The 14805-nt window shown below is 47.4% G+C and overlaps 1 protein-coding gene across 1 annotated transcript in view; it reads right to left on the bottom strand.

Annotated features, from left to right (window-relative positions):
- LOC134348275 (gap junction gamma-1 protein-like) overlaps nucleotides 1-14429 on the bottom strand; it is a 49996-nt gene extending 35567 nt beyond the window's left edge. Inside the window, exon 1 of the mRNA XM_063051408.1 lies at nucleotides 14230-14429. The gene's annotated coding sequence lies outside the window, so the exon portion shown is untranslated. The remainder of the gene's footprint in view (nucleotides 1-14229) is intronic.
- Nucleotides 14430-14805: the final 376 nt, after the last annotated feature.

The following is a 14805-nucleotide window of genomic DNA, read 5'->3' as shown; positions in this document are numbered from 1 at the left end:
GAATAGAGGTTGAAGATAATTGGCAAAGGAAGCAGGTATAGTGTAACAACACACACAAAACTCTGCAGGCAGTCAGCAGGCCAGGCAGCACCCATGGAAATGAATAGACATTCGACGTTTCAGGCCGAGACCCTTCTTCAGGACTGAGAAGGAAGGGGGAAGGCGTCAGAATTAAAAGGTGGGGGAGTGGTGGGGACTGAGAAGGAAGGGGGAAGGCGTCAGAATTAAAAGGTGGGGGAGTGGTGGGGGGGGGGGGAGTGAAAGGGATAGGTAAATCCAGACGCACGGGAAAGATCAAGTTCTGGAAAAGAAAAAAATTGATATGAGGAGAGTGGACCATGGGAGAATGGGAAGGAAGAGGGGACCCAGGGGAAGTAATAGGCAGGTAAGAAGAAGTACATGGTCAGAGTGGGGAATGGGGGGGCTGGGGGAGGTGGTGGTTAATTTGTTTACCAGAAGGAGAAATCAATATCCATGCTGTCAGGTCGAAGGCTCCAAGACAGAAGGTAAGGTTGCTCCTGCACCCTGAGGGAGGCCTCACCTTGGCACAAGGGAAAGCCGTGGACCAACACGTCGGAACAGGAACGGGAATTAAAGTGTTTGGCCACTGGGAGGTCCCGCTTGTGGTGGATGGTGCAGAGGTGCTCGACAATGTGGTCCCCCAGTTTCCCACGGGTCTCACCAATGTACAGCAGGCCACACTGGGATTGTGAAATAGACACAAGAGTTTCTGCGGGTGTGGGAAATCGAGAGCAACACACACAAAATGCTGGAGGAACTCAGCAGGTCAGACAGCATCTATGGAGGGGAATAAGCAGTCGAGACCCTCGATCGGGACAGGAAGGGAAGGTAGTAGAATATGAAGGTGAGGGAGGGGAAATAGTACATGCTAGAAGGTGCTTCAGGGCAGGCGTTCCTGGAAGAGACTCCACAGTGGAGCAGCAAATTACTGTGAAAGATTTTTTGAAACTCGGTGAGCTGCAGTGATCTGGACACGCTGGTGGGGACAAATTCAAAGGGAAGTCAGAAAATTACTTCAGGGGATTCTTACCAGGCACTTGAGAAAGAGTGTGTGAGTGCAGAGCTCTTCTTTCGATTCAGCTTGTTCACCAAACTTCTACAAATGTACTGCTGAGAGAAGCCTGACTAACCGCATCATGGTCTGACACGGCAATTCAAATGCAAGAATGTACGTAACTGCAGAGTCGTGGGCTCAGCCCAGTCTACCAAGCACATCAATCCCCGCTCACAGGCGTATCTCCAGGAGGCACTGCCTTGCCTCATGAAGACAACATCCGTCAAAGGTCTCACCAACAGGGCCATGACATCTGCTTTCAGCTACCATCGGACAGGAGATACAGAAGCCTCAAGTCCCACACCATCAGGTTCAAGAACAGCTACTTCCCTTCAACCATTTGGTTCCTGAACCAACTGGCACAACCCTAATCACTACCTTGGAGTAGCAACACTGTCACCACTTTGCACTAAAATGGATTATTTTGTTTTTTCTCACAGCTACCAATTCTTTCTTATAAAAATGGTGTATAATTTATGCTTTTCTTGTGAATGTTGCTTATATAAAAGGCCCATGAACTCGTAAACCACCTCAATATTCCTCTTTTGCACTATTTATTAATTTTATTTTTTATTGCAACTTATAGTTGTTTCTACGCCTGTACTGCTGCAGCAAAACAACGAATTTCACAACGTTGGTCAGTGATAATAAACCCGATTCTGATGCTATTTGCCTGTGATGCTGCTGCAGGTATGTGCAGAGTCATAGAGTACTACAGCACAGAAACAGGGCTTTCCGACTGAACTATTATCCTGCCTAGTCCCATTGACCTGCATCCGGACCACAGCCCTAAATACCCTTCCCATCCATCTATCTATCCAAATCTCTCTCAAATGTCCCCTGAAATATTCCTCCTTTCACCCTTAATCCATGATCTCTAGTTCTAGTCTCACCCCACCAAGGTGCAAAAAGCCTGCTTGCATTTATCCTATCTACACCCTCATAGTCGTTACATTTTTGTCAAATCTCCCCTCATTCTCCTACGCTCCAGGGAATAAAGATCTAACCTATTCAACCTTTCCCTATAACTCAGGTCCTCATGTCCCGGCAACATCCTTGTAAATTTTCCCTCCATTCTTTCAACCTTATTGATATTGTGTACTTGTGCATCTTTGCGACAATAAACTCAACTTAGCAACTTTGACATGTATGATGGAGGCCGGGTGGTCATTTTACACTCCGGGATCTGTGAGAGGAGCAGCGACTCTCACTGCCCAGCGTAACATGAGGTAATAAAGCCATCCAGTAGACCAGTACTGTGGTAGACAACAAAATGTGGTGCATACAGCCCAGTTCATCACAGGCAAGGCACTCCATTGAGCACATCTACAAAGAGCACTGTCACAAGAAAGCAGCATCCATCATCAAGGCATCCCCATATCCAGGACATGCTCTCTTCTCACTGGGAAGGAGGTACTGGAGCCTTGGGTCCTGCACCACCACCACCACCAGGTTCAGAAATAGTCATTACCCCAGGCTCCTAAACCAGTGTGGATAACTTCACTCATCCCAACTCTGAACTAATCCCATAACCTGTGGACTCACTTTTAAAGATCTACACTCACGTTCTCAGTATTATTTAATCAGTTATTTTTGATTAATACACTTCTGTATTTCTACAATCTGTCAATTTATGCATGTAGTTTTTATTTGATTCTATTTCACTTTGTACTCCTGTGAAAGCCCATAAGAAAATGAAAATGAATCTCAGGGTAGTATTTGGTAACATGAATGTACTTTGATAGTAATTTTACATTCAGCTTTGTACTTTGAAGCACACTGAGAGCCAACAACCTTGTGCTTTTATTACCTTGCTAATACAAGGCCAGGAAGAAGACCACAATAAAAAGGTTGTAAAAGTCGCAGGGAACCAGATGCCAATGAGAGGGGGAGAGAGATCAAACAATGCTGGAAAGCAACTTCAGTCACCTAAAACAAAGGGCATTGAGGTCTGGAGGGTGGGGGAGGGAGCAGCTCACAGATGGTACTAGGCAGCCAGAAAATCTGTCTCAGACAGCCATGATCCCTCCCCCACAAATCCCAATGGGCAACTGGGCCCCACCCTTCCCCACACACTGAACTGCTAACTGGCCCAAAAAAAGCAGCTTAGATGAGCAACACACATCAAAGTTGCTGGTGAACGCAGCAGGCCAGGCAGCATCCCTAGGAAGAGGTACAGTCGATGTTTTGGGACGAGACCCTTCATCAGGACTAACTGAAAGAAGAGATAGTAAGAGATTTGAAAGTGGGAGGGGGAAGGGGGAGATTGAAAATGATAGGAGAAGACAGGAGGGGGAGGGATGGAGCCAAGAGCTGGACAGGTGATTGGCAAAAGGGATACAAGGCTGGAGAAGGGGGTGTATCATGGGACGGGAGGCCTAGGGAGAAAGAAAGGGGGAGGGGAGTGCCAAAGGAAGATGGAGAACAGACAAGGAGTAATTGTGAGAGGGACGGAGAGAAAAAAAAGGGGAAAAAATAATAAATAAATAAGGGATGGGGTAAGAAGGGGAGAAGGGGCATTAACGGAAGTTAGAGAAGTCGATGTTCATGCCATTAGGTTGGAGGCTACCCAGACGGAATATAAGGTTCATCCAACCTGAGTGTGGCTTCATCTTGACAGTAGAGGAGGCCATGGATAGACATATCAGAATATGAACGGGACGTGGAATATTTATTTTTTTTTATTTTTTCTCTCTCTGTCCCTCTCACAATCACTCCTTGCCTGCTCTCCATCTTCCTCTGGTGCTCCCCTCTCTCTTTCTTTCTCCCTAGGCCTCCTGTCTCATGATCCTCTCCCTTCTCCAGCCTTGTATCCCTTTTGCCAATCAATTGCCCAGCTCTAAGCTCCATCCCTCCCCCTCCTGTCTTCTCCTATCATTTTCGATCTCCCCCTCCCCCTCCCCCTCCCACTCCCACTTTCAAATCTCTTACTATCTCTTCCTTCAGTTAGTCCTGATGAAGGGTCTCGGCCTGAAACGTCAATTGTGCTTCTTCTCATAGATGCTGCCAGGCCTGCTGCGTTCACCAGTATTTTGTGTGTGTGGCTTGAATTTCCAGCAACTGCAGATTTCCTCGTGTTTGCTCATTTCTATATACATCATACGGTTATATACACGTATGTAGATAAACAACAATAAACTTGATTACAGCACCAGCGAACAGCAAGCTGGGCAGCACAGTTCAGCGCTAACACCATTACAGCACCAGCAGCCCAGTTCACTGTCTGTACGGTTCTCCCTGTGACCCATGTGGCTTACCACGGTGCTCTGATCTCCCACACGCCAAACACCGACAGATCAGGGTTAGTGAGTTGGGGGCATGTTATGTTGGCACCGGAAGCACGGTGGTACTAGCACATCCTCGGACTGTGTTGATCGTTGACACAACAGGTGCCTTTCAACACACATATGAAAAATAAAGACCTTTTTCAAAAAAAGGCAGACTGCTGGAGGAACTCCGCGGGTCGATCAGTCACCTGTGGGATGAAAGAAGCTGCTGGAACCACGCGCCGGGAGCGAGGACCAGATAGAGGAAAGCTTTTCCTTTCAGTGAATAGGTCAAGGGTCAGGGGACACAGGATTAAAATCTAGGGCCTGAGTTACCAGTAAGGAACAAAGTTTACTTCAGAGAACAACAGTGTGTCATACAGAGTCTAACAGTAGGGAAACAGGCCCATCAACCCCTCAAGTCCTCAGCTAACACCTACCACCCAGTTCTAATCTTACCCCATTTTGTTCTCAGGTATATAAAATTGAGGGGTATAGATAGGGTGAATGTATGCAGGCTTTTTCCCTTCCGGCAGGGTGAAATGAGAAATAGGAGTCGTAAGTGTAAGGTGAAAGGTGAAATATTTAGGGCGAAAGGTGAAGCATGAACAAAGGATCTGTTCTGGGACCCCGGCTATTTGTGATACTTATAAATGTCTTGGGTAAGGAAGTGGAAGAGTAGGTGAGTAAGTTTGCCGATGACATGAAGATGGTGGAGCTTTGACAGTGCAGAAGGTTGTCGGAGGTTACAACAGGACATTGACAGGATGCAAAGCTGAGCCGAGAAATGGCAGATGGAGTTCAACACAAAAAAGTGTGAAGTGATTCACTTTGGAATACAGGGTTAATGACAGAGTTCTCTGTGTTTAGAAACAGAGGAATCTTGGGGTCTGTCGATAGATCCCTCAAAGCTGACATGCAAGTTGATTGGGAGAGCTATGTAGGAAGGAAATGAATACCAATGAATTGATCCACTTGACCCGAAACAGGAGTGTGTGGGCCATGGCAGTCAAAGCACAAACTGAACACAGCACCTGATGATGATGACGTAGGAAGGAAGGGTTAGATTGATTTTGGAGTAGGTTAAAAGGTCAGCATAAGATCATGGGCTGAAGGGCCTGTACTGTGCTATAATGTTCTAAGTTCTATTTAAGGGGAACCTGAGGTGGAACCTCTTCACTCAGACAGTAGTACAAGTGTGGATCGATGTGGGTTCAACAGCAACATTTAAGAGCAGGTTGGATAGGTACGTGGATGAGAATAGTATGGTTTAGGCGTAGTACCTAGACAATACAGCATGGACAGGATGGGCCAAAGGGTCTGTTTCTGTGCTCTATGACGCTATAACTCTCCCGGATTCTGCCCCTCATCTACACACTAATCAATCAATCCACATTCTTCAACCATTCGGTTCATGAATCTCAACCAGAATTGAGTTCATTACCACTGACATATGTTCTGAAATTTGTTGATCTGTGGCAGCAGTACAGGGCATACATAAAAATATACTATTTATTCGTTCGTTATGGGCCATGTCGTATGACTTGGGCGAACAGGGTCTTTCCGTGATTGTTGCCGGCAAATTTTTCTACAGAAGTGGTTTGCCATTGCCATCTTCTGGGCAGTGTCTTTACAAGACAGGTGACCCCCAGCCATTATCAATACTCATGAGAGATTGTCTGCCTGGTGTCAGTGATCAGATAAACAGGACGTGTGATATGCACCACCTGCTCCCATGGCTCCATGTGACCCTGAGCGGAGGGCCAAGCAGGTGCTACACCTTGCCCAAGGGTGACCTGCAGGCTAGCGGAAGAAAGGAGTGAGTGCCTTACACCTCCTTTGGTAGAGATGTATCTCCACCCCACCACCCACGAGAAGTCACAATAAATATAAAATAAATAAGTAATGCAAAAAGCGAGCAGAATAATGAGGTAGTGTTCATGGGTTCATGAGCTGTTCAGAAACCTGATGGCAGAGGGGAAGGGGAAGAAGCTGTTCCTAAAACATTGAGTGTGGCCTTCAGGCTCCTGCACCTCCTCCCTGATGGTAGTAATGAGAAGAGGGCATGTCCCACCACTACAATCAGCAATACTATGACCACTTTGCACTTGTATCTGGAATTGTCACGTGCACCGGGAAACAGTGAAGATCTTGTCATTTATACTCTTCACATAGATTAAATCATTACAGCGTGCATTCAGGTAGAACTAGGTGAAACAATAACCGAGTGCAGAATAAAAATATTGCGTTTGTGTAACTCGATATAGAGCTTCTGCAGATGCTAGAAATCTTGAACGACACACACAACTACCGAAAGATCACAAGCTAGTAAGATACCCAGACTGGAGTTAACAAAGACATTTCAGAAAGCTGTTCTGGGCACCTTATGCTTTATTTTCACATTTCCAATATCTGCAGATTTTTAAAAAATTTTCATCTAGAAGGGCGTCACAGTTGGACAAGGTGGTGGAGAAGGCACTCTCCACGCTGGCCTTCGTCAGTCGGGACGCTGAGTACGGGAGTCGGGATATTACATTGCAGTTGTATAGGACTCTTGTGAGGTCACACCTGGAGTACTGGGTACAGTTTTGGTTTCCCTGTTGTGGGAATGATGTCGTTAAGCTGGAAAGCATGCAAAGAAGATTCACAAGACTGTTGCCAAGACCTGATGGGCTGAGTTATAGAGAGGGATTGAGCAGGCTAGAAGTTTTTCTTTGGCACATAGGAGACCAAGGGTGACCATACGGAGATGTATAAATTCACAAGGGTTATAGACAGGGTGAATGCAATCAAGTCTTTTTCCCCTGGGTTGGGAAATCAAGAACTGGAGGGCACAGGTTTAAGGAGAGAGGAACTGGAGAGGCAAAGATTTCATCCAGAGGGTGGTCAGTGTATGGAATGTCAGAGGAAGTTGTTGACGCAGGTACATTTGTTCATTAATTACTTATTTTGCGATATAGCATGGAGTAGGTCCTTCTGGCCTTCGAGCCACGCAACCCCCAACGAACCCAATTAACCCTAACCTAATCATGGGACAATTTACAATGACCAATTAACCTCCCTACCGGTATGTCTTCAAACTGCGGGAGGAAAGCAGTATTGAACTGCAAACTCCAGAGCACCCTGAGTGTGCTAACCACTATGCTGCCGTGTCAGCAGCCGTTACAGTATTGCAAAGACACTTGGGCAGGAACATGGATAGGAAAGGTTTAGAGGAATATGGGCAACTGGGACTAGATTCAGATTCAGTTACTTATCGAAGCATACAGTGAAAGGCGTCACTTGTGTTAACAACCAACACAGCCAAGGATGTGCTGGGGCACCATGTTAGCGCAGCGGAGAGCATGACGTTATTACAGCTCAGGACACCGGGATTCAGAGCTCAATCGCAGTGTCCTCTGTAAGGAGTGTGTATGTCCTCTCCAGGGAATGCATGCATTTCTCCAGTTTCCTCCCTCATTCCAAGGATCCACCGGTTAGTAGGTCAATCACAAACAAGAGAAGGGAGTCCTGATGAAGGGTCGAGGCCCAAAACGTCGACTGTACTCTTTGCCATAGATGCTGCCAGGCCTGCTGAGTTCCTTCAGCACTTTGTGTGTTAGCAGGTTAATTGGTCATTGTAAATTGTCCGATGATTAGGCTAGGTTAAATCGAGGGTTGCCGGCAGGCGGCTGAAAGGGATGGAAGGGCCTACTCTGCTCTTTACATTTAAATAAATAAGTGTTGCTACACATTCTGGTGCCAACACAGCACTGTTGATTAAAAAGTTAATTGAATAAATCTGCCATCACAGTTACAATGTTGTTCACTGTCATAAAAAGCCACCTGGTTTACTAATGGCTGTAAGGGGAACAAAACCTGCCATTGTTAGCCACTCTCTACATATTAACACACACATGTGGGTGCTGCTCTCCAGTGTTCGCTCCCTGGAAGACAAGCTGACCCAGCACAAAATGAGGAGCTGCTACGTACTTGTCCTCGCGAAAACCTGGCTCCAGAGCAACATCCCACGCATCAGCAGTCTTCAGGCCACACCACTTGTCCCAATATTATTATTGCGTGATTTCACAGGCTATCGTGACTATTGTGCTGTGTGTGACTGTTCAGCATCTTGTCCCTGGAGGAACACTGCTTCGTTCAGCTGTGTACATATGTACCGTTGAATGACAGTTAAACTTGAACTTGGTATGAATCCAGAAAAGGCCACTGGGTTCCTGGAGTGTGCATGACTGTGGCTGAGCGGAAGGAATCTTCCGTTCCTATATTCTGTCCATTCCCACCCTTTTGCTTATCAAGATTTGATTGTTATTTTTATTCTATCTTTTATTTAGAGATTCAGCTCTGTGACAGGCCCTCCCAACCCAATGAGCCCACGTGACCAATTAACCTAGTTACGCATACCTCTTCGGAATGCAGGAGGAAACCCACGCAGTCACAGGGAATACGTCCTCACAGAGGCGGGAACTGAACCGGGCTACCAGTAACATAATGGCATTACACTAGCCTGTGCTGCCCCCTTAAGGAAGTAGGTTCCAAAGATCTCGTGGGGACCCAAAAGGCTGCAGATGTTGTTCCTTGACCCCTTATCACCTTCGCCACCAACTTCCACCCTGCTCTCAAAGTCACCAGAACCATTTCTGACATTTCTTGCCCTTGTTGAGGTCTCTCTGACTCTTTCTCAGGAGACATTGATACCTACTATGAAGCTCCCCCCGCCAAATGATTCCTTCCCACAGTTTCTTAGACTACACCTCTTCCCACCCTGGCTCCAAGTTCCTTCCTCTCAACCACATAGAACACTACAGAAAAATACAGACCTTTTGGCTAAGCTTAGGTTCCCATCAAAGATTATTCCATTTGCCCACATCCCTCTGAATCCCATTTTGTCCCTATGCTCATAGCGTTCAAATGTTATTAATGTACCTGCCTCAACCAGTTCCTCTGGCAGCTCGTTCCATCTGCTGACCACTCTCTGGGTGAAAGCTTTGTCCCTTGGGTGCCCATTAAATCTCTCCCTTCTTACCTTAAACCGGTGCCCTTTCGTTCTCATGCACAGAACAGTACAGCTGTGTACAGATCCTTCAGCCCAGTGTTGTGCCGACATAGTAACCTACTCCAAGTTCAATCTAACCCTTCCCTCCCACAAAGCCCTCTATCCTTCTCTCATCCTTGTGCCTATCTAAAAGTCTCTTAAATGTCCCTAGTAAACCTGCCCTATCACCACCACTAGCAGCACTCCCTGTGTAAAAAACCTACCTCTGAAATCTCTCCCTATACTTGCCTCCAATCACCTTAAGATTATGTCCCTTCATATTAGCCATTTCCATCCTGTGAAAAGTCTCTGGCTGTCCACTTTATCTATGCATCTTATCATCTTATTCACCTCTATCAATTGGCTCTCATCCTTCAACCCAAAGTCCTACCTCACTCAGCCCATCCTCACAAGACGCACTTGAATTCAGGCAGCATCCTGGTAAATCTCCTCTGACCTCTCTCTAAAACCCACACGCTTCCTATACTAAGGTGACCGGAACTGAACACAATATTCTAAATGTGGTCTAAGCAGTTTTATAGAGCTGCAAGTTATCTCAGGGCTCTAGAACTCAATCCCCCGGCTAACGAAATCCAGCACACCAAACCACCCTATTAACTTGCATGGTAAGCTTGAGGGATCTACAGACATGGACCCTAAGATCCCTTTGTTCCTCCACACTGCGAAGAATCCTGCCGGTAACCCTGTATTCTGCCTTTAAATTAGACCTTCCAAAGTGAATCACTTCACACTTTTCCATGTTAACTCCATCTGCCACCTCACAGTCCGGCCCTGCATCCTGTCGATGTCCCGTTGTAACCTTCTACACTATCCACAACACCGCCAACCTTCGTGTCATCTGCAAACTTACTAACCCACCCTTACACTTCCTCATCCAAGTCATTTATAAAAATCACAAAGATGAGGGGTCCCAGAAGAGATCCCTGTGGAACAACACTGATCACTGACCTCCTGGTAGAACACAATCCACCTACAACCACATTCTGTGGGCAAGCAAATTCTGAATCCACACAGCCGAGTTTCCTGGGATCCCATGCCTCCTGGCTTTCTGAATGAGCCTACCATGGGGAACCTTATCAAACCCCTTACAAAAATCCATATACACCCCATCCACTGCTCTACCTTCATCAATGTGCTTTGTCACTTCCTCACAGAATTCAATCAGGCTTGACAGTGATGACCTCACAAAGCCATGCTGACAATCCCTAATCAGTCTATGCTTCTCCAAATGCTCAAAGATCCTGTCTGTAAAAACCTTCTCCAATAATTTTCCTACCACTGAAGTAAGACTGACTGGTCTATAGTTCCCAGGATTATCCCTACTGCCTTTCTTGAGCAAAGGAATAAAATTTGACACCATCCATCCTCTGGAACTCCTCCTGTGGCCAGTGAGGACACAAAGATCACCGCCAAGGGCACACCAATCTCTTCCCACAGTAACCCAGAGTGTATCCATCTGTCACTGGGAACGGGGAACTTCTGCTCTCAGGATGAGGTTTTCCAGTCCGGGACACCTGAAACGTCCATTTACAGCATAGCTTCCATTCTGCAGGAGTTGACGCAGGAGTCGATCATGCATCTCGTTTACGTCTCATATTTCTGCTCTCACACCAGGCAAAGAATTGTTTGTTATTCCAAAGATCCCTCCCCATTTAGCTCATTCACCACCTTTTTACCTACCAAAATAGAAGACTGGGATCTTCTGACATCATAGAATGTGGAAAATACAACAGGAACAGTCCCATCACCTCAAGATGTCTGCATCGAACATGATGCAAATTAAACTAACTCCCTTCTGTCTTAAGACAGGAGAAGAATTAGGCTGTTCGGCCCATCAAGACTGCCCATCATTTCATCATGGCTGATCTATCATTCCTCTCAACCCCATTCTCCTACCATCTGCTCATTACCTTCGACGTCCTTACTAATCAAGAACCTCAATGTCAAGAATCAACATCCCAAACTAGCCACTAATCCTGGCAAAGGAATATCAGGGGATGGAGCTCCTGAACTCAGTGATAAGATTGTGTCCATGGGTTGGCTTTGTGGAGTGCACCTTCAGTAAACGTTATCCTTATCTCTCCATTTCCTGCATATCTGTTAACAGCTTCTTCAATACCCCTATCATATCTGGCAGCACATCCAGGCACCCACTACTTTGTGTGTAAAAAGACTTGCCCTGCACACCTCCTTTTAACCCCCCCCCCAACCTTAAATGTACGTCCTCTCGTATTAGACATTTCCACCCCGGATAAAAGATTCTGACTGTCTATCCTATCTAATCCTTTAAATTTTAATTCTAATATTTCTTCTGTTTGATCTTTCCTCTCTCCCTTGATCAGGGTTCAGTTCCCACCGCTGTCACTCTGGAGGAACATTGTATCATTTCTTAATGCACGCATTTCTAAATGACAATAAACGAGGACTGAGTGTCCTCACAATCTAATCTAATGTATAAGGAGCTTGTCTGTTCTCAGTGTAACTGGGTGAGTTTCCTCCCACATTCCAATGATGTATGGGTCAGTAAGGGTGAGTGAGCTGTGGTCATGCTATGTTGGTGCCAGAAGCAATTGCGAGCTGCCCCACAGTACATCCTCTGACTGGTGGTCACTGACGCAAACAAGGCATTTCACGATATGTTTTGATGTGCATGTGACAATTAAAGCTAATTGTTACCTTTACCCTTATCCAATCACGTTCTGTCCCTCAACCTCGGAGTTGAAGATGGTAATAAATGCTGGGCTTACCAGTGATATCAACATTTAATGAATAAATAATTAAAACAAAACTATTCTGGCAATGCTGATTTAATGCATTGCTAAGAATTCTGCTATTCTTCCAGGCACCGTTGTTGGGTCTGTTAGGGTAATCTGAAAGAGGAGATGGTTCAGCTTTCAACACACATCAAAGTTGCTGGTGAACGCAGCAGGCCAAGCAGCATCTCTAGGAAGAGGTACAGTCGACATTTCAGGCCAAAACATCCTGACGAAGGGTCTCGGCCCGAAACTTCGACTGTACCTCTTCCTAGAGATGCTGCCTGGCCTGTTGCGTTCACCAGCAACTTTGATGTGTGTTGCTTGAATTTCCAGCATCTGCAGATTTTCTCGTGTTTGGTTCAGCTTTGTTTTTTTTCGCACAGGTACATTGAAAGATCAAAGAAACGGTGAAGCTCATTGCACTGCGTCAGTGACCAGCACAATCTGACGATGAGCTCACCACGACGTCATAACCAGCCCACAACTCACTAGCCCTAACCCTCATGTGGGAGGAAACCCGATCACCCGGAGGAAACCCACACATCCACAGGGAGAACGTAAAACTCCTTACAGACAGCAGCGGGAGAAGAAGTCCGATGATCCGATCGCTGGCACCGTAAAGTTCTGTGCCAACTGCTAAGCTACCGAGGTGCCACCTCAGCTCTGCTGCTTGGTTTAACACTACATACCAGAAAAAGTTTTCCTTGCATATTCATACAGATCAAATCGCTGCACAGTGCATTGAGGTAGAACAAGGTACAGTAAAACAGTAACAGACTGCAGAATAAAGTGCACCAGCTACAGAGAGAGTGCTGCAGAGCTGGTAAATAATAAAGTGTAAAATCATAAGGAGGAACCTGGGGAAAGGGGGGACCCATGGAGCAACTGGTCTTGAGAGGACAGGGGGTGGGGGAGGTGTTGTGGGGGCAAGTAGGTACAGGATGAAGGGAGGAAGAGGGATGAGGATGGAGGGCTGTGGGGAGTGGTGATGTGAGGGAAAGGGATGGGGTGACGTAGTGGGAAGAAGGGGTGGGATAGGAGGGGTAGGGGAGAGAAAGGGGGTGAGGGAAGGGAGTAGGAAGAGAAAGGGGAAGAAAAAAGGGAAGGGTGTGGGGTGGAAGGGCGCAGAGACGTGGTGAGTGGTAATGGGGAGAAAGGGAGTAAAGATGGTGGGGACAAAGGGAATAAGGAAGGTGTTGTGTAGACCTGGTGGGGACACAGATGAGGGAAGGGTGGGGGTAGTGGGAAAGTTGTGAGATAGAAGGGGTGGGGAGAGCAATAAGTGTGAGGGAAGGATGTGGGAGGAGAACGGTGGTGGCAAGAAAGAGGGGAGGGTGGGGTAAGTGCTGGCGTGGGGGTGTAGAAATGTGTGCGGAGGGGGATGTGAAAAGGGTTAATTGGAACCAGTCTCAGGTGGGTGGGGGTGGGGTCTCCGCTGCCCATACACACCGATCATCCCGCGTCGGGAACCGAGAACAAAGACCAGAATGATGGGGGCAAGTAGTCCCGCAGTCTGGCGGGAGGAGGAACGGGGTGTGAGGCAGAGCTAGTCTGGCTTCCTCACCCTTTCACAACGCATCCCAGTCACTTTCCCAACTGAGATAAAATAAGCCAGGAGTCCCTTTCCTCCCCGCTCTCTCCCTCCTCCCCCTCCCTACATCCTCAAGCAGGTAACCCGAGCCTGGAGGCTCCTCACCGTCTGGGCTGAGAAAGGAGGCAGTAGCTACTCCGTCCCCGAGGAAACGGGGGTGAGGTGGGGCGGGGTGATGGATCAGAAACAGTAAGGCAAAAAGGGGGCACGAAATCCAGTTGAAACTTCGCAAGAAGTTTCCTCCTTCCCTTCCCCTTCACCCTCTCTCTCCCTCATCCCCCTCCCGCTCTTTCTCTCTCCCTCCCCTTCGTTCTCCTCTTTCTCCCTCTCCCTCTCACACCTCTTTCTCTCTCTCCCTCTCACCCCCCAGTCTCTCTCTCTCCTCCCTCACTCCCTCCACCCCCATCTCTCTCCGGAAAGTTTGCAGTGACCAGTTTACACTCAGCTCGCTTTCCGGCCGTCCCTCTTGGCGGACTTTAAGTACTCACCGGCGTGGTGGGAGTGGGGTCCCAGAGATCCCAGAGATGCGATGCGGAGCTCTCCCTCGCACGCCGCACACACTCCGGAGGATAGCCCGAGCAAACAAAGACCAGGCGGAGCGGTCGAACAGCGGAGGGGGGAGAAAAAAATGCGAAGGACACGTGATTCCAGGACCTTCCTAAAATCTCCCCAAAGTCCATCCCCTTAATCCTTCCACCACCACCCCCACCCTCCGCTCTGCTCCGGGACGGGACCCTGGAGGGATGTGATATTTGACACCTGCGAGCTTGAAAGAACTTTGTCCCGCTCCCACCAGAACTACACGGCGCGGTAACGGACACTTCAACCTACCGTGCTTATGCCGAACATTAAAATCAAACTCATCCCTTCTGCCTGCTCCTGGTCAATATCCCTCCATTCCCTGCATGTTCACGCGGCTATAGAACAGCCTCCACCCCTCTCCTATCTGAAATCACAATTCTGCTAACACTCTCACATCTGCCGTGAAAAGTTTGTCTTGCATACTGCTCATGCAGATCAAATCATTTACACAGTGCATCGAGGTAGAACAGTAACAGAATGAA

The sequence above is a fragment of the Mobula hypostoma genome, chromosome 6 (assembly GCF_963921235.1).
Source record: "Mobula hypostoma chromosome 6, sMobHyp1.1, whole genome shotgun sequence".
Lineage (NCBI taxonomy): Eukaryota > Metazoa > Chordata > Chondrichthyes > Myliobatiformes > Myliobatidae > Mobula > Mobula hypostoma.
This window is presented reverse-complemented; position numbering and strand designations above follow the sequence as displayed.